Here is a 21929-nt window from a genome sequence, read left to right as displayed (position 1 = left end):
AACATGGAAGAATGTAGCAATGCATACAGTTGAGCTCACACAAGTTAAATGCCTATGGATCTGGTTTATTAAACAGGCTGAACCTGACTGAGTATAAACAGGTTGGATGGATTTTTCTTCATTACTGCCTTCAGCCTTGTTACATCAAACCAGTTTCCCTGCCTCTTGAAAACAACTTAGATAAATCTCCTGCCTTTTAGGCCATTTAAGAACAAGCTCTGTTTTGGTATTTAAAAACCCAGTCAAGGTCAATACTTCATCTCATATCCAATCCAAAGCTTCTCTCCCCTCCCACTGGCCCAGGCTTGACCAACCAGGCTCAGAGAACCAAAATATTGGGTAAGAAGTCATAACAGTTCTTTCCAGTCTTCCATATGGTGCAGCCACTTGGCTAGGCTGGCACTGTGTTTCCCAGAATTCCCTTCCACATAGCGGTCTGGGTTAGGGTGGAGTGCGAGAGAAATCTGCACAAGAGGGAAATGAGAGGGCCGTCATTCTTATGCTCCGAAGGTGGGAGTAGGGGGCCAGACCCTGTAGCAACTCACATGCATTGCGGGCTCACCTTGTTGGTGTGGGCAGCACCCAGGCCCAAAGCTCCTTCAGCCCCCACTGGGTCTCCATCTTCTGCCTCTCAAGGGCCTGGGTCAGGCATGGCAGCTCTGTCACCGACCGTGCCAGCTTCTCCCACAGGCCATCCCTGCCCCTGAGTTCCAGTTTGTCCTTGTGTGCTCCAGTTCATCCTCACTCTTCCTCACTTCACACCCAGTTTCCCTTCCTGACTAGCTGTCTGGCTTATCTATACAGTCCTTGGCCCCAGTACCAGACAGAGAGCCAACAGTCTCGCATGGATTTCTCCATCGGCTTCCATAGGAAGCAAGGTCTAATCCTTGTAATAAATCTATTTGTAGTAACTCTACTCCTCTCATTGCACCCAGGCTGATCTGCTCCCACTTCTTGCACCCTTCTGCAGAGAGGAGATTATAGGAAAGAGGCAACGTCCCACGTCAACGGTGCTGTTTTAACGTGCCTCTGTCATGGCGGCTGCCAAAGTGCGAGCTCTTCTATGGGCTGCAGATGCAAGGGGAGTGGGAACTGCATCCTGCTCTGCTAAATGGTAGGCATACCGCCTTCCCATTCCCCTTACCCTTGGACTGCTCTTGCAGAAGCTTCACCCAGCCTGTCCCTTCAGACTTCTCCAGGTGAGAAGCAGGCATCAGTCTCTTTGATCCTGAGCACCCCTAAATTCCAAGGGAGGCATGTAAATTTCCCCCAAGAGCTGCTTCACAGTGCTCTGCTCCATCGCAAGGCAACACTCGGAGGGCTGGAGAAAAGCCAAGCACTTGCCGTTCTCTTAAATCCCCTTCTTGAATTTCTAGTCTCATCTTAAGTATGCTGCTTGGGGTTATAGTCTCTGGATGGCTTTCATTAAATTTTATGACTTTTGTGTATGTTCTTTGGAACATGGGAGTTTTTATCACCTATTATACTCGGCTTCGGATCTTTGGTTCTATTGAATACCTTTATACTATCCCTTCAAACCTCAGCTTTGAGCGAAACCGTCCTTAAAATTAGTAAGAATAGTTCATTCCATGGTACAATTTTAGGAATCCTAAGAAGGTCTGTCCGCCCAAATATTTTCCTCCCTCTTTCCTTTTGTGATACCTTGGACTCCATCATTAGACATGCATTCTACCTGATTTGACAGATTGGAATACAGTATGTACTAAGTCAATGCTTATTTAATTTACAATTATTTAAGAACACAATTATCCTATTTTTGAGAATAAAATAAAATAAAATACTTGAATGCCTTTTCAAACCTCACATTTATTGGTTTTCCTCCAATATTATTGGGGGGTGAGTTCATGGGAAATTCATTCCTTGGGGGAGCTCTGTTTCTCTTGGCTACAGAAACGAGAGGAAGTTCAAGGTGTTGAACTAGATTTAGGCACATAGTGTCATTCTTTCACTAATTATTTTTGCTACTGATATGGAGGCAGAGAGAATTGTCTAAAGATAACATGGACCAGAGTAATGGTTTTCAAACTTGAGCGAGCATCAGAATCACCTGGAAGCTTATTGAAAACATAGATCCTGGGGCCCCACACCCGAAGACTTTGATTCAATAGATCAGGATACTTTGAAAAACTGAGCCGGGGCTTACAAAGATAGGCCTGTATGTCTGTCCCTACCCCCCCCCACACACACAGGTTCATGCATGTGCACACACACACGCGCACACACACACGCTAGTCAGGCATTTGTTGAGCTTCCTGTCTAACACCACCGGGTCTTTTTTCAGTGTATACAAACTCCCCAAAATTCGGTCCTGACAAATTTCTTGACTTCACCTCCATTTGTCTGACCCAAACCCTCCAAGAAGAGTCTGTGGATTTTGTCTCTCCAGGACAGACATTTGCCAGTGAGACTAATAGTAAAATAGGAATGCTGGATTACTGATTTGCAACGAAATATCTGTCCACAGGTGGGGCTGGACACTTGCACTACTGCGTTCTCTCCATAGAAGAAATCTGCATGGGAATCAGACTATAATCAACAGTTTGCAGACTGGACATAAATTCAGGCAAGGGCTTTGGGTGGATGAATCACTGGTGGGTGCCATGAGGTCAAGAGTGTCTGCTGCATCTATCTACACAACCGGGATCTACTTGCCCCCGGGACCCAATGGGATAGGGCAGCCTCTGCCCTAGCCAACGCTTGGAGGAAAACTATTGTCAGCCCAAGTGACATGAGCTTGCCTGCGGCCCCTGAGGGAACCAATTTGTCCTCTGGTGGATACATTCCCTCTTTTGGAGTTGCAAAATAAATAGGTGCTGAGTTCTTAATTACCTTGTAATGATGGAAGCCCTTCGCTCTGGATTTATTATGGTGCGGCTTACAGACCTGAACTCATCTTGTCTCTTCAAGGGGATTTTCTTTCTGAGATTTAAACTGTAACATCATCACGTAAAGGATCAGAGGAAAGAGATGTGATCTGTCTTTCCATTCATTGTTAGGGAGCAAATTGAATTTCTGGCATACAACAGTGGTGAGGTCCCCACACCCAAGACACAGAAGGAAAAGAAAATTCTCGGCAGAGGGCAAGGAAGAGGGGCAAAGGCAGCCACTGTTCTCTAGGCGGGCCCCATAGCTGTGTGGCTGGAGGCAGACGCCGGAACCCTCGGAGGGCCATCCTAAAGCCATCGGAGTCATTAGAGATTGAAAAAATATAGGGCAAGTTACTGGTTTGATTTTGCATTTGGCTTTGGTGCTTTTGAAGTTCATCCAAAATGGCACTCCATCACTTCAAAATTATAGTCTGTTAGCATATTCTTCTCAAAATGATAGATTATGCCAGCTATGTACGGAAGGAGAGAAAATTCATTAGTAAATGCAACAGGTGAGGCATACATTTATTGGCCAAAGGGCTGCTAAAAGGACAGACCTTTTGTAAATAATTTGCAAGGATGGATGAACCCTCCCCTCTGCTGACCCTGAGCTTCTGGTTTCCAAGATGACACTTTAGTACCCAGAAAATACAGAATAAAAAATTGCCTTCTGGACCAGCCTAGAAATGTCTTGTTTTCTGGCATATAGCAGGAACTAAGACCACTGCCTGGCTACTGTCAACAGGATCTTCAATCAAGAGTTTTTAAGGTCATGGCTACAGACGCTATCACCGCCCTCAGCCCCTTACCCTCCCAACAGCCGATGCCGGAGCCTGTCACTATGTGCTAGAAGCCAGCACGCAAGAACCAAGCCCTCGTTAAGGTACTCAATCAAAAACCAATAATAACATTGACATCTACGGAGGCACATCCCAGGGCACAACTCCCACCCCTCCAAACAGCCCTCTTTTGTGAAGATCGATAATAAAACATCTTCCCACCTTTGATTCCAAGACTAAAATGATGAGTTAAAATTCAAGGCCTCCATATACTTGAGTCATATTCTGCTTTGCTTTTTCAATAACGAAGGCACGTCTGTAATTGAAACATGCAAGGAAACAGTTACAAGTGTTTTCTCTTCAGCATTGGGATAGAACCTTACGCCTCATTTATACTCTGCCATCATCAACTTTCTGTGCGATGCAGACAATTTCCCCTCTCTGGGCCTCTGCTTTCACACCTGAAAATACAGGGATTAGCCTGGGTGATCTTTAAGTCCCTTTCCAACCTAATAATCTGCATTTCTATAAAATAAAGGCTAATGCAGAGGACTCATAATATTAACGGTGGCATAGCGCTCTGCACTTAATAAAAACAGGTAATCCCTTTGACATGAGGTACACCATCTCATTTACTCCTCTCACCGACCGTGTGAAGAAGGCATTGTTTACTCCATTATTCTGGTGACCACCGAGGCATAAAACAACATTTTTTAATATTAACAAATAATAAGTATTCTCAATATAAAATGATAATAAGATATCAGAGATGTTTGTGGTTAAAACCAAAATGATCATATCTGCGTTTCTCAGGGTCCGGAATTCGGGGGGCTCCCCTGGGCTGTCCAGTGTGGGGTTTTTCGTGCAGCGGAAGTCAGACACTGATTGAAGCTGGAACTGTAGGAGGCTGGAACAGCTGGGGGTTGACTGAGCATCCGCTCTGTTCACGTACAGTCGATTCTCATTATTGGAGGCAGTTATGTTCTATAAAGTCCCTGTGAACACTAAATTAGCAAGAGCTGAACCATTGCTCCCGAGGGAAATGCAGGGTTAGGTTCTTGCAAGCCTCTTGGTCACAATGTTTTCAACATCTGATCAATACGGAACCTTGTTTTATGTGTGTTTCTGCTTAAGGACACCTTATTTGATATATATTGTTGGTTCATTAACATTGAACTCACAGCCAACAGCTCTGTAACTCACGCCTGATGGAAGCTTATCTCACACATGTATTTTCTCCATAAGGCGCAGCGCAGCCCTCTTGCACTTAGGAACGCTAGACAGCCCTTCAGCATTACACTTGAAGGCCATTTGAAACAGCAAATCACCAACCAAAAACACAAAAATGCCACACACACACACACAAAAAGCCCTTGGCACTAAATAGACCGCAAAATGACACTTGCTTACAGTATGAGAGCTGAAACAGGAAAGCAGAGCATCACCTTGTGGGATCCCAGCTAGGAACGTGTGCACTGCGAGACTCAAATTATTCGCCACTCTGCGCATGTCCCCAAGTGACCACAGAAGCGCTGTAAGTATTGATACGGGATTACACATAAACTTTGGCAAGAGAGGAGATTCACCAATGCGAATTTCACAAATGGCGAGGATCGATGGTTCTTTCAGAGCTTCTCAATATGGTTTCTCAGTGAGCTCATGTCAGCTTCCTCACAGCATGGTGGGTTCCAGGCAGCCAGACAGCTGACGTGGCAGCTCGTGGCTCCCCCGTGAGTTCCAGCAAGCAAGGCAAAAGCTGCCTCACCTTCTCCAACCTACCCGCTGAAGTCATGTGGCATTATTTCCACTGCATTCAGTTGGTTACCAGTGAGTCACAGACCTATCCAGATTCAGGGGCAAGGGATGTGGAACCCACCTGCTGAGAAAAGAATGTGGGGTGGGAGAAATTGTTGCGGCCATCTTTAGAAAGTGTGATCTGTGACACTCATTTGACAGATGAGGAAACGGAGGTGGAGAAAGTTAAATAACTTAGTCAGTGTCACCCAGTTAATACGGAGCAGAGCCAGAATTTGAACCCAGGCTTCTCTGACACCAAAGCCTGTGTCCTAACCACTCTGCATCCTGCTCATGGAGCCCCCTTTGGTTTATAATCTATGGTTTCAACACAGTGCAAACAAAAACTTGAGATCGGCTGAGGAAAGAGCTTGATGAAACAGATGGAATTTTAGGAGGAACCTACAGAAGGAAAAGGAAGTTGCCTGGCAACTGCTGTTGGGGAGATTGATCAAAGCATGAACTTAAATATGAAGAAGTCAAGAAAAACAGAATAAAGGTCAAGCAAAGCAAGGATTTAGCTAAGACACAGTATGAATAAGAGATAAAAGAGAAATGATGAGTTCTGAGACCTAGGAAAGCACACAGACACAGAGCCACTTTGACAGAAATGCAGTAGGACTTGGATGCCAGAGGCAGTGTCCATGTCCATAGATGAGCTGGCCAGCACAGAATGACCTTCAGCACATTCTGAAAATTCTATCACAGGACAAGCTCCTATTTTTACCCATCATTTGAGAGCTAGAGTCTGGCTCTGGGGTCCCTAGAGTAAACTAGGAAACTAAAAATGGGGTTGTAGAATTTTGGGGTCTACAAGAAACATGCTACCCATGGAGCCTTTGCCTATAAAATGGGGGAAGGGAGGTACCTACTTCTTGGTGAAACAGAAGTCAAACAAGCAAGCACTGTGTTCTCCAATGACGACTTACCCCCAGGTCAGGAAAGCAGCCTGTTGATGGTCACCGGCTTCATTACAGCAGTTAACGGTGATAATCCCTGGTAGAAATTCTCCCAAGAAAATGATTACTTGAACATTCCAATGATACTACCATCTGGGACACTCAAATGTAGGTTTGTCCCAACCAAGTGTCTCAGCATGAAGGAGCGTCACCCACTTTCCATGGAAACCTTTAAACACAGAACCTCTGATGGCTCCATAAAGGCCATCCTCCTGGCAATGATGATTCTCCCTGAGTCTCAGAGCTCCCACTGCTATTATCAGCTAACCAACATTCATTTTCTTCTTGTTGATTTTTGTAGTTTTCTACCGCTGCGCAACAACTTACCAACTTTGGGGGCTTAAAAAAACAACAGTTTGACTTTGTTCATGATTTTGTGGGTCAGTAATCCAGGAAGGGCTTGTCTCAGCAGTTCTTGTTCGGAGTCTCTTACGTGGTTGCAGTCAGATGCCAGCTGAGGTTGCAGTCATCTGAAGGCTCGAATGGGCTGGATGTCCAAGATGGCACATGCATAGGGCATTCATTGATGCCAGCGGTTGGCTGGGAGCTCAGCTGGGACCAAAGACTGGAGCTCTCACATGCAGCCTCTCCAGAATGGCAATCTCAGGATGACCAGACTTCTACCATGGTGACTGGCTTCTTCTAGAGTGTCCCAAGAGAGCCAACAGGGGGGCTGCAAGGCCTTCTATGACCTAGTTTTGAAGTCACTTCTACCATACTCTATGAATTGACACAATCATGAGCTATCAGATTCAAGGAGAGGAGCATAGACCTCACCTCTTGACAGGAGTACTGTTGAAGAATTTGGAGGCCATATTTTATTTTATTTTTTATTTTATTTTATTATATTATGTTAATCACCATACAGTACATCCCCAGATTCCGATGTAAAGTTTGATGCTTCAATTAGTTGCGTATAACACCCAGTGCACCATGCAATACGTGCCCTCCTTACTACCCATCACCAGTCTATCCCATTCCCCCACCCCCTCCCCTCTGAAGTCTTCAGTTTGTTTCTCATAGTCCATAGTCTCTCATGTTTCATTCCCCCTTCTGATTACCCCCCTTTTCTTTATCCCTTTCTTCCCCTACCGATCATCCTAGTTCATGTTCCATAGATGAGAGAAATCATATGATAATTGTCTTTCTCTGCTTGACTTATTTCACTCAGCATTATCTCCTCCAGTGTGGAGGCCATATTTTAAAACTGCCTATTATAGGTTCAGTTGTGTTCCCCAGAAGGATGTTGAGATCCTAACCCCCAGTACCTGTGAATGTGACTTGATTTAGAAGTAGGGTTTTTGCAGATGATCAAGTTAAAATGGGGTCATTAGAGTGGGCCTAACCCACCTAATCCAGTATGACTGGTGTTCTTATGAAAACAGGAAATTTGGACATAGACACACACACAGGGAAGACATCATGTGAAGATGCAGGCAGAGGTCAGAGTGATGCCAAAGAACAAGACAAGGAATCCAAAGATTGCCAACAAACTACTAGAAGTTATAAGAGAAACATTGAGCAGATTCCTCTCACAGCTCTCAAAAAGAATCCACCCTGCCAACACCTTGATTTTGGACTTGGCAACTGTTGTTGGGGAGACTGATCCCCAGAACTGACCCCCAGAACTCTAAGACAATAAATTTCTGTGGTTTAAGCCACCAAGTTTGTGGTGATCTGTTATGGCAGCCCTAGGAAACTAATAAGCTCTCACACAGACTAAAAGAAGCCTGGTTTAGTGTAAGAGGACAGGAAGCCCAGGTGAGAATATATACCTTCCCAGACTCCCTTGCTGCTGAAAGATAGCCACATAATACTGATCTACCAGGCATTTCTGGGAAAGCCTTGCTTACCTATAAAATGTTGTCCTTTCCTCTTTCTCCATGATTCCTTCTTACTGCCTATAATGTGGAGATGAGGTGTAGGAATGGATCGGCCATCTTGCAACCATAAGGACACAGGCAGATCTGGAAGCTAGAAAGAACTTGAGTCCCTGAGGGCAGTCGTCTGAGTCCCACAAACAGGCAGAGCATCTCTTGTGCCCCAGGCGCCGTGCTAGATGCTAGGGACAGTCTCCCCTCCTGCCTCTAACGATCTCTCCTTAATCTCAGTGGCAGATCATTTCTACTTAATGAGATAAAAGCAGGCATAAGGTGTGGATGTGATGTTATGGACTCCCAGAGGAAGCCTCCTACCCACCCTGCCAGGAGAGCTTCCTGGAGCTCCCCTCTGGGAGAGACCCAAGGGATGTATGGCCTTAAAAGTCTCTATCAGCCCCTGGGGAGCTGAGAGCCAGGGGAATGTTCTCCTCTCCCTCAACAAGAAACACAACTTCCTAGGGTATCAGGTGGTAGGACCAGGGCTCTCTGAAGCAGTTCTCATGGCAGCTACTACCTCAGGACTCCTAGCAACTGGGGCCGCCCAGGCTGTCCTGGGAGACAGCTCAGGCTGCTGCGGAGTAGCCAAGCTTCCACTATTCTCAAGAGGGCTAATCAACGGAGACCTAAAAGAAGCCACACCTTGGATAAAAGCGAGTGGGCCCAGAACCCACTGACTTCCATTAAGTTACAACACCTTCCGATCAACCCATTTCCCATTATCACCAAAAGATTGGCTTCTTCCTGAGTCAGAAGCCACAGCTGCAGCAGCAACATGGCTTCCAGGTTTTTCCACAGAAAGCTAGGACACTAGATTTCCTGCTGAACCAGTCTGGCTTTCCTCATGCCACAGGTAGTCCAGTTAGATCATCAGTATGGCCCTAAGGACTCTGACAGAAGAAGTCACCTGAGAAAGCTCTCAGCCCTTCCTAAATTTCCACTAGTCCAAAGACATCTTTGCCCTTTGCTCTTTTCATCACTTCATTTCCATAATCCTCACTTCCCTCTGAGAATAATTATAAGTGAGGCCCTCAAAACAGCAGGAGAGGGACGAACATGGGTCTCCATGGTCTCTTGGCCAATGAATGCAAAGATACTGAAGGCTGAGTGGGACCAAATGTCAGCCATACAGACTCGTCTTCAAATCTCTAGCTTTATGGCCTTGCACCAGTTGCCAAACTCTCTGAGCCACGGTTTCCCACCTACCACTATAGTTGTTGAGAGCATTAGACAAGAAAACGTACTTACAAGTGGCCAGCCCCCTACCTAGCATGTGGCAGGAGGTCCCCAACAACCAGTGGACTCCTTCCCTCCTTCCTTTGTCATGCTGTGGTTTGCAAAGTCTTCTGGGAGAAGAAGCAATGAGGGACTGGAGGTGCCCTCCTGTGCCCCTTGAAGAGTGAGGTTTGTGTAGTCTCTTTAATATGCCCCCATGGCACCTGCCATTGTGCTCCCCCCATGGTACATACCCAGTGACACAGTAATAAAGGAGGTAAGAAGAGTGAGGGGAGAAGAGAGGGGAAGGACAAGAAAGAGATGGTCTCATCAAAATGCCGTTTGCTGTTAAAAGAACATTTTCAAAGCTGGGATAAAACCAGTGGTGCAGTGAACTAGCAATAAAAGCCAGCGCTCCCTGACATTCTGAACAAGCCCAACATTTCCCCCACAGGCAGAGTTGGTGTGGAAGAGTTCAGCATCCCCCAGACTTGGAAAGGAAACTGAGCAGAGGGCAGCCTCAACTGTACTAGCAAGGGAACCTTGACCTCACCCACTGCCACCCTGTCTAAGCCCTCATGGGGCCCCACTGGGTCTTCCTCTACTAGCCTTCTCCACTCTCTCATTTAAAAAAATTTTTTTCAGGGAGCCTGGGTGGTTTAGTCGGTTAAGCGTCTGACTCTTGATCTCAGTTCAGGTCTTGATCTCAGTTCAGGTTGTGAGTTCAATCCCCACGCTGGGCTCCAAGCTGGGCGTGGAGCATACTTTTATTTTATTTTATTTTGTTTTATTTATTTATTTATTTATTTATTTATTTATTTATTTATTTATTTAATTAATTTCTTATAGTATATACCCTACCCTCAAACAGACTGCTCTCTCATTAGATTATTTCTCATCTCAGCACTCAGTATAACACCCAGTGCTCCATGCAATACGTGCCCTCTTTAATACCCATCACCAGGCTAGCCCATCCTTCCACCCCCTTCCCCTCTGAAATTCTGTAGAGTCCATAGTCTCTCATGATTCATCTCCCCTTCTGTTTTCCCCCCTTCATTTTTCCCTTCCTTCTCCTAATGTCCTCCATGCTATTCCTTATGTTATACATATAAATGAAACCATATGATAATTGTTTTTCTCTGCTTGACTTATTTCACTTAGCATAATCTCCTCCAGTTCCATCCATGTCGATGTAAATGGTGGGTATTCATCTTTCCCTATGGCTGAGTAATATTCCATCATATATATGGACCACATCTTCTTTATCCATTCATCTGTTGAAGGTCATCTCAGCTCCTTCCACAATTTAGCTATTGTGGACATTGCTGCTATGAACATTGAGGCGCATGTACCCCTTCTTTTCACTATATCTGTATCTTCGGGGTAAATACCCAGTAGTGCAATTGCTGGGACATAGGGTAGCTCTATTTTTAACTTTTTGAGGAAACTCCATACTGTTTTCCAAAGTGGCTGCACCAGCTTGCATTTCTACCAACAGTGTAGGAGGGTTCCCCTTTCTCCACATCCTCTCCAACATTTGTTGTTTCTTGCCTTGTCAGTTTTTGCCATTCTAACTGGCGTAAGGTGGTATCTTCAATGTGGTTTTGATTTGAATTCCCTGATGGCTAATGATGTTGAACATTTTTTCATGTGTCTGTTAGCCATTCGTATGTCTTCTTTAGAGAAGTGTCTGTTCGTGTCTTCTGCCCATTTTTTGACTTGATTATTTGTTTTTTGGGTTTTGAGCTTGAGAAGTTCTTTATAGATCTTGGACACCAGCCCTTTATCTGTAGCATCATTTGCAAATATCTTCTCCCATTCTGTGGGTTGCCTCTTTGTTTTGTTGATTGTTTCCTTTGCTGTGCAGAAGCTTTTTATCTTGATGAAGTCCCAGTAGTTCATTTTCTCTTTTGTTTTCCTTGCCTTTCCCATGCCTCCCTTGGAGGCATGTCTTTTTTTTTTTTTAAAGATTTTATTTATTTATTTGACAGAGATAGAGACAGCCAGCGAGAGAGGGAACACAAGCANCAGGGGGAGTGGGAGAGGAAGAAGCAGGCTCATAGCGGAAGAGCCTGATGTGGGGCTCGAATCCATAACGCCGGGATCACGCCCTGAGCCGAAGGCAGACGCTTAACCGCTGTGCCACCCAGGCGCCCCTGGAGGCGTGTCTTGAAAGAAGTTGCTGTGGTTGATGTCGAGGAGGTTACTGCCTATGCTCTCCTCTAGGATTTTGTTGTATTTCTGTCTCACACTGAGATCTTTCATCCATTTAGAGTTTATCTTTGTGCATGGTGTAAAAGAATGGTTCAGTTCCATTCTTCTGTATATAGCTGTCCAATTTCCCAGCACCATTTATTGAAGAGACTGTCTTTTTTCCATTGGATATTTTTTCCTGCTTTGTCGAAGATTAGTTGACCATAGAGTTGAGGGTCTGTATCTGGGCTCTCTATTCTGTTCCACTGATCTATGTGTCTGTTTTTGTGCCAGTACCATGCTGTCTTGGTGATCACAGCTTTGTGATATAGCTTGAAATCAGGCAATGTGACGCCCCTAGCTTTGTTTTTCTTTTTCAACATTTCCTTGGCAATTAAATTTTCTTTCCAACATACATTCCACTTATTTTTAAAATTTAACACATAAATAGTATACACCCCTTAAGCTAGATTGTATAAATTTTTCCCACTTTTATTGAGATATCATTGACATATAACATTGTACTAGCTTAAGGCATACACCACCATGATTTGGTATATGTATACATCGCTAAATGATTACCACAATAAGTTTAGCTAACATCCATCACCTCACATGGCTACAAACTTTTTTCTTGTGAGAAGAACTTTTAAGACTTATACTCATAACAACTTCCAAGTACACAACATGGTATTGTTAACTATAGTGGTCATGTTGTACGTTAACTCCCCAGGACTCATCTGTCTTGTAACTGGACATTTGTACCTCTTGACCAATTTCATCCACCACTCTTTCTTATCTTGACACCCTCCCTTCTCACTGTCACCACCAGCATCTTAGCCCTTCCCATCTTGCCTTCCCACCCTGGAACTCCTCTGTCCAGGCCACTCTGCCAGTCTCCCACCCCTGACTGCTCAGATTCATTATCCTAATGGCAGACATTGACCTTCCAAAAGACACTAATCACAAAAACCAGTCACGTTTTATAAGAGTTTCATAAATAACACACCTAAGGTATAATCATCATAGAAAAATGTGATAAACCAAACGTGAACACCCCCAAATTTTCCATAGGACCTCTCCCCACAGAGATAAAGGAACCAAAGCATGGAAAGGCTCAATCACCTTTGCAGGATTGCTCAGCCCATCTACGAAGCGGTAGATCCGAGATTCAATCCGAAGAGGCCTTCTCTAGAGCTGCGTCCCTACCCATTACGCTATACCACTTCTGAGATGCAAACAAGATTCACAAGAGAGTTTGGAGTCAAATCATGGATCATGGATTGAACGACATCATCAGAAATTGTTATCTTGTTATGTTTGCATAAAAAGTCATTGTCGATTCAGGGGGAGGGTGTGGTAAAGCTGATACTCTTACAGGAGACGGTGACTCAACTTTTTGGAGGATAATATAGTATTATAAATTCAAAGGCTGAGAAAGAGCTTTTTGGTTCATTGATCTCATATTATTTATATTCCGAAAATAATTGGAGAAATTTATAAGCACATATGTGTATGATTGCTCATGGCCACAAAATTTCAAGTAGCAAGGGAATAAAGGTTCTAACCTAAATTAACCTAAATGTTCACAGTCCTCTGCACGTTCCAGACACTTCCATACCTCCACATTAGCACCTTGCTGGTGCTTCAACCTGCAATGTCTTTGTCCCACTTCCCTCTGTAGGTCCACATTGCTTTGCCCGTGCAGCCGGCATCTCTCATTCTTCCTTCTTAGGAGTTTTATCGGTGCCTGGCTCTCGCCCTAGGCAGTTTCTGCCCTCCCACTGTCCTCTGTGCCTAACTTGTCCCATCCGGTGGTGCCTGGCACATAGGGAGTACTCACTGATACTGAATTGAATTGCTCATGCAATTCAATTTTACAGAATATTTCGATTTAGAGAGCACATTCACAGATATTTACCTTTGATTTTTAAGACATTAAATAGTAAAATAATAAAAGGGCCATTAAAATTATTTTTTTAAGGCAACAGAAGTAAATATTTTTGTTCCCATTCTAGAGATAAGGAAACTGAGGCTCAGAATGGAGTTTTCCAAAGACCACACAGCCAGTGGGGCATAGATGCAGGTCTAACCTTGGTCTTCTGACTTGAATGCAATGATGCCTCCAAAACACCAAGAAAAAGGGATGGGACTGCACAGCTCCATAGCAGGTGAGCGGCCACCTTCACTATGGGGAGACTTGATGTCAACCAAGGGAATGGGAAGGGATCTCCTAAGGAGCCAGAGCTCTTGAGATTAAGTATTTTCTCCAGCTCCCATCCCAACTATCTTTTCTCCTCATACAACATTTCAAGGCTGGTTCCAAACCCAGATTTATCCCCACCCCATACACCCAGCCTCAATCTTTGAAACTGGCTGGAAGTAGCCTAATTCATTGCTCAGGTTCTTAAAAACCCCCATCTTCTACATTGGGCCACCCCTTAACACCAATATCAGTTTGCTTTCTTCAGCTCTCCCACCTGACTCTGGCCCTCACCTAAGCCTGGGTTGTTATTCTGCAGTAGAGAGGCACCAAAAAAGCAGAATCTCTTTCCTCCAGGCTGAGGGACAGATCTCGCCTTGTACCAATTCAGGACTTCTCAGATCAGCTTCCCAAAGAATCCCTATGTTGATACGCCTTGGAGGGCTGCTCCAATTGCCTTCTAAATAAACCCTGGCACCTCATCCAAGGGCCTGCCCAACCACTCTACTTCGTAGTGTGCAAACGAAAATATGAGAAGACGTTCCCTCCTGCATGCAAGAGGGTTTCAAGGGACTCGATTTTCAGACTAAAATCTGCCTAAGGACATGCGTAAGGAAACGCAGACCCACATTTTCTATCTCCCTTTTCGCAACTGCCCTCCTACACTCTGCTGAAAAAAGGCCCACCCCTCATCCTTCCAGAACCTTCCACGGATGCACTGCCCCAGGCAGTAAAAATGTCTTAGGCATCAAACAGAAGGTCAATTTCAAATTTGGGGCTATTGCTGACAGAGTAAATAACTCTTAGGATTCAGTAACGAATCTTGTTGCAAGCCAGGTGGTGTCCAATTGTCTGCTTTCACCAAAGCTGCAGGAAGACCTACTAGAGTTGTCAACTGATAATCAGAAGTGATTTTTGAGTATAGTTGACTGCTACAGGATCCTTGGCAGAAGATGCAGAAGTTTAGACAACCGAACAATGTTACTGTAAATAAAATTCTTTCTACCCTGACCTGCGTATTTCTGTGAACAAGGTTTCTGGGCCCTTCAGTGGGGACACAGTTGATTGTGAACTCTGGGTTTTCCTGTCAATAAGTAGTATTCATTCACAGATATATCTTGGAAAGAGATGTGTTTCCAGGACACCGGGGTGGCTCAGTCGGTTGAGCGTCCGACTCCTGGTTTCAGTTCAGGTCATGATCTAAGGGTCATGGGAATCGAGCCCCATGTCAGGCTCTGAACTGAGTGTGGAACCTGCTTGGGATTCTCTCTCTTCCCTTCCTCTTGCTCACACACTTGCAAGCACTTTCTCTCTAAAAAGAGAGAGAGAGAGATGTGTTTCCAATAAAATTTTACTTTTATGCTTAGTAATTTACATTTTACGTACCAAAATTTGATATCTATTTATGCTATTTTGGTCAATTTGATGCCAATCATATTGTAATGCTAACTTCACTGAGAAGAGATATTAACACTTAGAGTCTTCCTCACCGTAATTTATTCTCTGTAACATGAACATCTCCCCCCAACTCTAGGCATCTTTATCCAATTGCCTATTTGATACTTCTACTGGATGTGTAACAGATATCTCAAACTTAACATGTCCAAAATCATACTTCTGATATTCTTCCTCAAACCAGCTCTTCCACAGCCAAGTTAAGGCGCTCTTACACTTTTCACTGCTCAGGTCAAAACCTTAGGTTGTCCTTATAAGAACTAGGATGATCGGTAGGGGAAGAAAGGGATAAAGAAAGGGGGGGTAACCAGAAGGGGGAATGAAGCATGAGAGACTATGGACTATGAGAAACAAACTGAGGACTTCAGAGGGGAGGGGGGTGGGGGAATGGGATAGACTGGTGATGGGTGGTAAGGAGGGCACGTATTGCATGGTACACTGGGTGTTATACACAACTAATGGAGCATCGAACTTTACATCGGAATCCGGGGATGTACTGTATGGTGACTAACATAATATAATAAAAAATCATTTAAAAAATACCAAAAAAACAAAACAAAACAAAAACCTTAGGTTGTCCTTGACCCCTGAGGCAGCTATGAGAATGTGCCTCACAGACCTCCTATACAGGGAGTGTAATTGAGAGCCCCACATGCTGTGCTTGAATCCATGATTGCATTTGCATTGAGGCCACGCCCTCCACAGAGTGCTCCCCCCCAATAATGGAGTGTGGCAGGGATCCTGATTCAGATGCATTCCTGGGAGACACAAGACTCCTTTGTTGGCCAATTTCGGCTCAAAAACTCTCCAAGGACTTTGCCAAACCTTACTTAGACTGCATGGTGGTCTTGGACCTCCATACAACCTTCTCTCCCTCTTCCCTCCATCCAGGGTCAGACTTCCATCATGGTCTGATGGCTGGCCCAGCTTTCCTTGGCTTCTTCCCAATTTCCTTTCACACCGGAAGTAATACAAATACAATTCTTCCATGTTTAATTCCATCTGGCATCCACTTCTCAGAAGACACAGATTAACACAACTCTTCTCTTTCTCTCACACCTCACATCCACTCAGCAAACTCTGTCAGCTCTCTTCAAACTACAAGCAGGGTCCAGCCTCTTTTACCCTGGTTCAAGTCATCATTGTATCTCTCTCTTGGATTATGGCAGCAGCCTCCTGTCTCCGTTGGCATGGTGCGTTAAAGATGGCCATAAATTCATTGTGCTCCTTTCTATCACCTCGAATCTGGCGTTGGCCTCTGACTGTTTTAGCCAATTGCACATAGAAGAAGCTATGCTCTGCCAGTTCCAGACCTAGGCTTTATGAGGACTGGCAGCTTCTGCTTCCTGTCTCTTGGAACCCGGCCTCCATGCTCTGTGGAAGCCCTAACAGCCCACTTGGAAGAGAATCAAAGCCCCCAGCCCACAGCCCCAGCTGAGCACCGAGACAACAGCTAGCACCAAGTTGCCAACCATATGAGTGAGCCATCTTGGAAGTGAATCCTCTAGCCCCGGCTACCCTAGCTGATGCCACATGGGGTGAAGATGAGCTATGCCTGCCAAGCCTTGCCTAAATTATAAAATCACGAGCGAATAAATGATTATGGTTGTTTTAAGCCATTACGTTTTAGGGTGGTTTTTGACACAGCGATAAATAACTGAAAGAGCCAGGGCCCCAAGTGGAAATAGATGGCACGCTGAGGCTGGCTAAAGAGAGTTTAATTAAGGGGCTGTTTGCAAAGGTGTGGCCAGGGTTAAGGGATGATGAAGCACCGAGGACTCACATGAAGGGGATGCCCTGTCCACCTCTAGCCCTAAAGGAGCAATAGAAGAGGACAGTTACCAGAATCCCACAAGGGTAGCTACAGGGGGAACACTACTACCTGACAGGAGTTAAGGCCCTAGGTAGAGGGTCACAGCCAACCTGCAGCGACTCAGGATAGAGGGAACCAGTGGAACAAATGGAATTAATGCCCCCATCTCATTCCCCTCTCTCCCTCTCATCTCCCACTGGTCCCCATTAGCTGAACCTACCAGAAGCCAGAGAGCAAACCCACTGGTGTAATCCATAGGGGTCAGCCTCCCAGGGTGCAATGCAGGGTGGAGAAAAGTGGAGAGTAGATCTAAAGAGCAAATAAAAGATACCCAGCACCCTACATAACAGCTGTCCCTGCTCTGGCCCATACCCCCTGGCAGGCTACTTTCAAGATGGCAGCCACAGAGTCTTGTTAAAATAAGTCAGATGACATAACTTCATTGTTCAAAATCCTCCAGAGTTAGTCAAACTGAAAATCCTTAAAATACCCAACAAGGTCCTACATAATCTTACTGTGGAAGAAAATCAAAGCCTATCATAATGAGGAGAGCTCATCTCCAGGGGCTCCCACTTTTCCATCTCCTGGCTCCAGCCAGGCTGGCCCTCTTGCCCTTCTCCGAAGGTAACAGGCACAGTCCAGCCTTAGGGTATTTGCATCAGCTATTCCCTCTGTCTAACATGCTCCTTCACTCATATTCACATAGCTGGGGCCTTTACTTCCTTCCTTCTGATCTTGTGCAAAAGTCACCTTTTTGGGGAGACCGCTCTATAAAAAATGCCAGCACCGCCTCCCACCTGACATTAGATTTCTCCTCGCCTTGCTCAGTTTCTCTTCTTGCCACAAAGTAAGTTCCATGAGAGCAGAGATTTTCGTGTTTTGTTTGCTGGAACAGCATCTAGAACAATGTCTGGCACATAATGAGCACTCGATAAATATTTGTTTAATAAATGAATGAAAGGACACAGAAAAGGCGACATGTAATTTCTGTGCATGCGTGGGGGGGGAATGTAATAGAGTGAGAAATAAAAATCTTTCAAGCATGAAGTATATTAAGACAGTTTCTTGAGGAGAAGAGAAAGAAAATTCAAGTTCAAAGAGAAAAAGGAATGATATAAAATTTCTCTCTATTAAGGAAGAGCTTGTTCATGTATTTTTTTAATGGATATTCATAAGCAGCAAATGGCTATGGTATTTAGATTCCACTTCCAAGTGTGACATAACAATTTGATTTTTAAATGACAATATTTGCACTATGCTGGAAATTAAATCCTTTGCAACTCTTTAAATTTTTGGTTAACAAACTGAGGGCTTCAAAGGGGAGGAAGGTGGGGGAATGGGATAGGCTGGTGATGGGTAGTAAGGAGGGCACGTATTGCATGGTGCACTGGGTGTTATACGCAACTAATAAATCATCGAACTTTACATCAGAAACCAGGGATGTACTGTATGGTGACTAACATAATATAATAAAAAATATTATTATTAAAATAATAATAATAATAATTTAGGGGATACTCAAACAAAAGTGTTTGAAGACCACTGCTCTTGTATATATTAAAAGACTCTGGCCTAGGAACTAGAAAATCTTACTTCTTATCTTGGCTTTGCCTCTGACTAGCTGTGTGACCTTGGAAAGCTCACTTTACCTCTCTGGGCCTCAGTTGTCTCATCTGTGAAATTAAAGAATGAGAGAACATGAAATCTAAAATCATTTCCAATTCTACAACCCTCTGCTCTGTGACCTCAAAAATTGGTTTTCTGTCTCTTTACAATTTTTACTTCTTCTTGAGAATCTCTTGCTTCCTTTTTCTCCTGCTTCTATGGCCACAGGCCCACCCCTGGCCCTTGTGGACTGGGGAGTGAATACAAATCAAGGCCCCCAGCCTGCAGCAGGCCCCCTCTTCTCCACCCATGAGGAGGCATGCAGGCATGAACACAAGCAGCTCAGCCTGCACATCCAAGGTCCCTGCACTGTCCCCACACCTGCCGACTACCACCCTCAGGCTTGGGGGTAGAGCCCTGTTGTCTTAGTCCATTCGGTTGGTTATAACAGAATACTATAGACTGGCTGGCTTATAAACAACATGAATTTATTTCTTACAGTTCTGAAGGCGGGGAAGTCCAAGATCAAGGCGCTGACAGATTTGGTGTCTGGTGAAAGCCTGCTTCCTGGTTCACAGACAGCCATCTTTTCAGTATCCTCACATGGAGGAAAGGACCAAGGCACTCACTGAGGCCTTTTTTAGAGGCACTAATCCCTTTCATGAGGGCTCCATTCTCAGGACCTAATCACTGCCCAAAAGCAGGAGCTCCAAATTCATTGAGGATTAAGTTTCAACATAGGAATTTGGGGAGGGGACACAAACATTTAGTCTATAGCAACTGTCCACCCACAGGGGGACGGAGCCAGGGGAAGGACCATGCAGGCTTGGCAGTGGACTCAGGGCCATTTGAGCAGGGGATTGTCTGGTTCTGGGTACCTAGACAAGTTTCCAATTGGTCATGTGTCCTTGGCCCCAAAGACATTTCCCCTCATGGGGAAGGACATGTCAGGAGAAAGTCCAAAGGAAGGTCCTCTCAAGTCCAGGGCCCAGGGAGAGGTCCTAGTTGCCCGGGGCTCAAGTGGTCCTGTATGGCCTTAACTTTTGCTGAATGATTGCCCGTCAGGATGAGTGGATAAACATGTACGCGTATGCACACGAGGATATACTGCGTGGCCAGAAAAAGGGATAAACTACTGATATACAAAAGAACACGGATGACTCTCTGACACTATGCTGAGCAAAAGAAACCAGAAACAAAGGAGTGCAACTATATGACTTCATTTATGTGAAATTCTAGAACAGTCAGATTCCATAGAGAGAGAAAGCAGGTCAGTAGTTCCTTAGGGTTGGGAGTGGGGGGAATTGGCCACAAAGAAACGTGAGAGAACTTTCTGGGATGATGAGAATGCTTCATAGTTTGATTATCATGGTGGTTTCACAGATGTATACATTCGTCAAAACTCATCAAACTTAAAATGGGTGCATTTCATTATATGTAAATTATGCTTCAATGAAGTTGATTTATGAAGAAAAACAATAAGAACAAAAGGATTGCCTAGCGGAACTAACATCTGTCGATAAGTACATGTTCCACATCATGGTACGATTTCTCTTGCTCTATCCTGATAGAATTCTCCTTAAATCTATACACACATGTTCTCAAATAAATAGGAATGTGTGGCTGTATGGGGGGGACTGTTAACCATCAGTCAAGCTTAGCTGACTCTGAACCCCAAACTTTTTCCTTGAGCCTAGTCTATCTTCATCTTGGAATCAAAATCCCCCTATGGAAGGCAGTGTAGAATAGGGTCTTTGTTTGTTCTGGGGTTTTTTTGTTTGTTTTTGTTTTTGTTGTTTCTTTTTGAAGATTTATTTATTTATTTGAGAGAGAGAGAGAGTGCATGCGCGCGAAAGTGGGGGAGGGGCAGAGGGGGAGAGAGAGAGAGAAGCAGACTCCCAGCTGAGTGTGGAGGCCATCTCGGGGCTCGATCTCACAACCCCGAGGTCATGACCCCAAGATCATGACCTGAGCCGAAATCAGGACTCAGACGCTCAACTGACTGAGCCACCTAGATGCCCCACAATGTAGAATGCTACAAGTGGTGAGTCCAAAAGCCCTGGGATCAAGTCCCAGGCCTGCCACCTGTGAGCCTTCAGCCCTCTGGGGCAGTCAGAGCAGGAGCCAAACACAAGATCTTACATCATCTTCACCCAAACATAATGGCATAGGTGGCTTCGACCATCACCATTCTTTTTGCACTAGTAAAATTAAAAGAGAAACCTAAGGCTAAGATCCCACACCTAAGAAGCCAGATGCCAGGATTTGAAGCCAGATCCTTTAAGCTCTGCATTTTAATGCTCCTCCACGTCATGTTACTTAACTTCTGAACCAAGACTGCCCTTCTTCCTAAAGCTGGAATAATACTGCTTATATTTTAGGATCATCGCAAAAAACCAAGTAAGGTGCCTTGTGTCATTGATGTGGTCAGTAAATTTCAGTAGTCTAGTGTTATGGCCACAGAATTTCCAGACATTTACAGTGTTTGGATCCAATACCAACATCAGTACTTCCTGCCCACCTTTCTTCTGGCAGGCTCCCCATTGTAGGAAACTAGGGATCAATCCCAGAGGGTTCTAAAGTGACTGGGAATTCCATGATAGCAACTAACCAATGTTTAGTCCACCTGAGAGTGTCCATGCAATTTGCTGTTTGAAGCCAGTTGAAGGAATCCTTCCATCCAAGAGCCAAGCCACTAAAACGTGAAAGCTCTTAAGAAGCATTCTTAAGTTCAAACAGAAGAAGTTTAGATGTTTCATTGGAGGTTCCTCTTCTTGTGGTCCCTCAGCCTTCGCGAGAGAATACCCCCCTCCCCAGGGCAAAGCTCCCGTACATGGACAACATCCCTGCTGAGAAGTACCAAAGGATTCTAGGGGTGGGTTCTTTTCTAATACAGTTGTGCTGTGTTACTTCAAAAAAAAAAAAAAAAAGGCATCCAAGAGCCCTATGCCTTCACCTCGTGCTCCAAGGAATAAGGGGAACTGTGATGATTTCATGGGCAGGAGGAAAAAAAAGTGATATATAAATAAGAGGTCATGTGGCTACAAATCCACGCACCACACGGGACTTGTCTCTGTTGGGTGTCACATCATCACTATGAGATCCCCAGAGGAGGGCGTCAGAAGTGTTCCTAGCACAGTGCCTGACA

The sequence above is a fragment of the Ailuropoda melanoleuca genome, chromosome X (assembly GCF_002007445.2).
Source record: "Ailuropoda melanoleuca isolate Jingjing chromosome X, ASM200744v2, whole genome shotgun sequence".
Taxonomy (NCBI): domain Eukaryota; kingdom Metazoa; phylum Chordata; class Mammalia; order Carnivora; family Ursidae; genus Ailuropoda; species Ailuropoda melanoleuca.
This window is presented reverse-complemented; position numbering follows the sequence as displayed.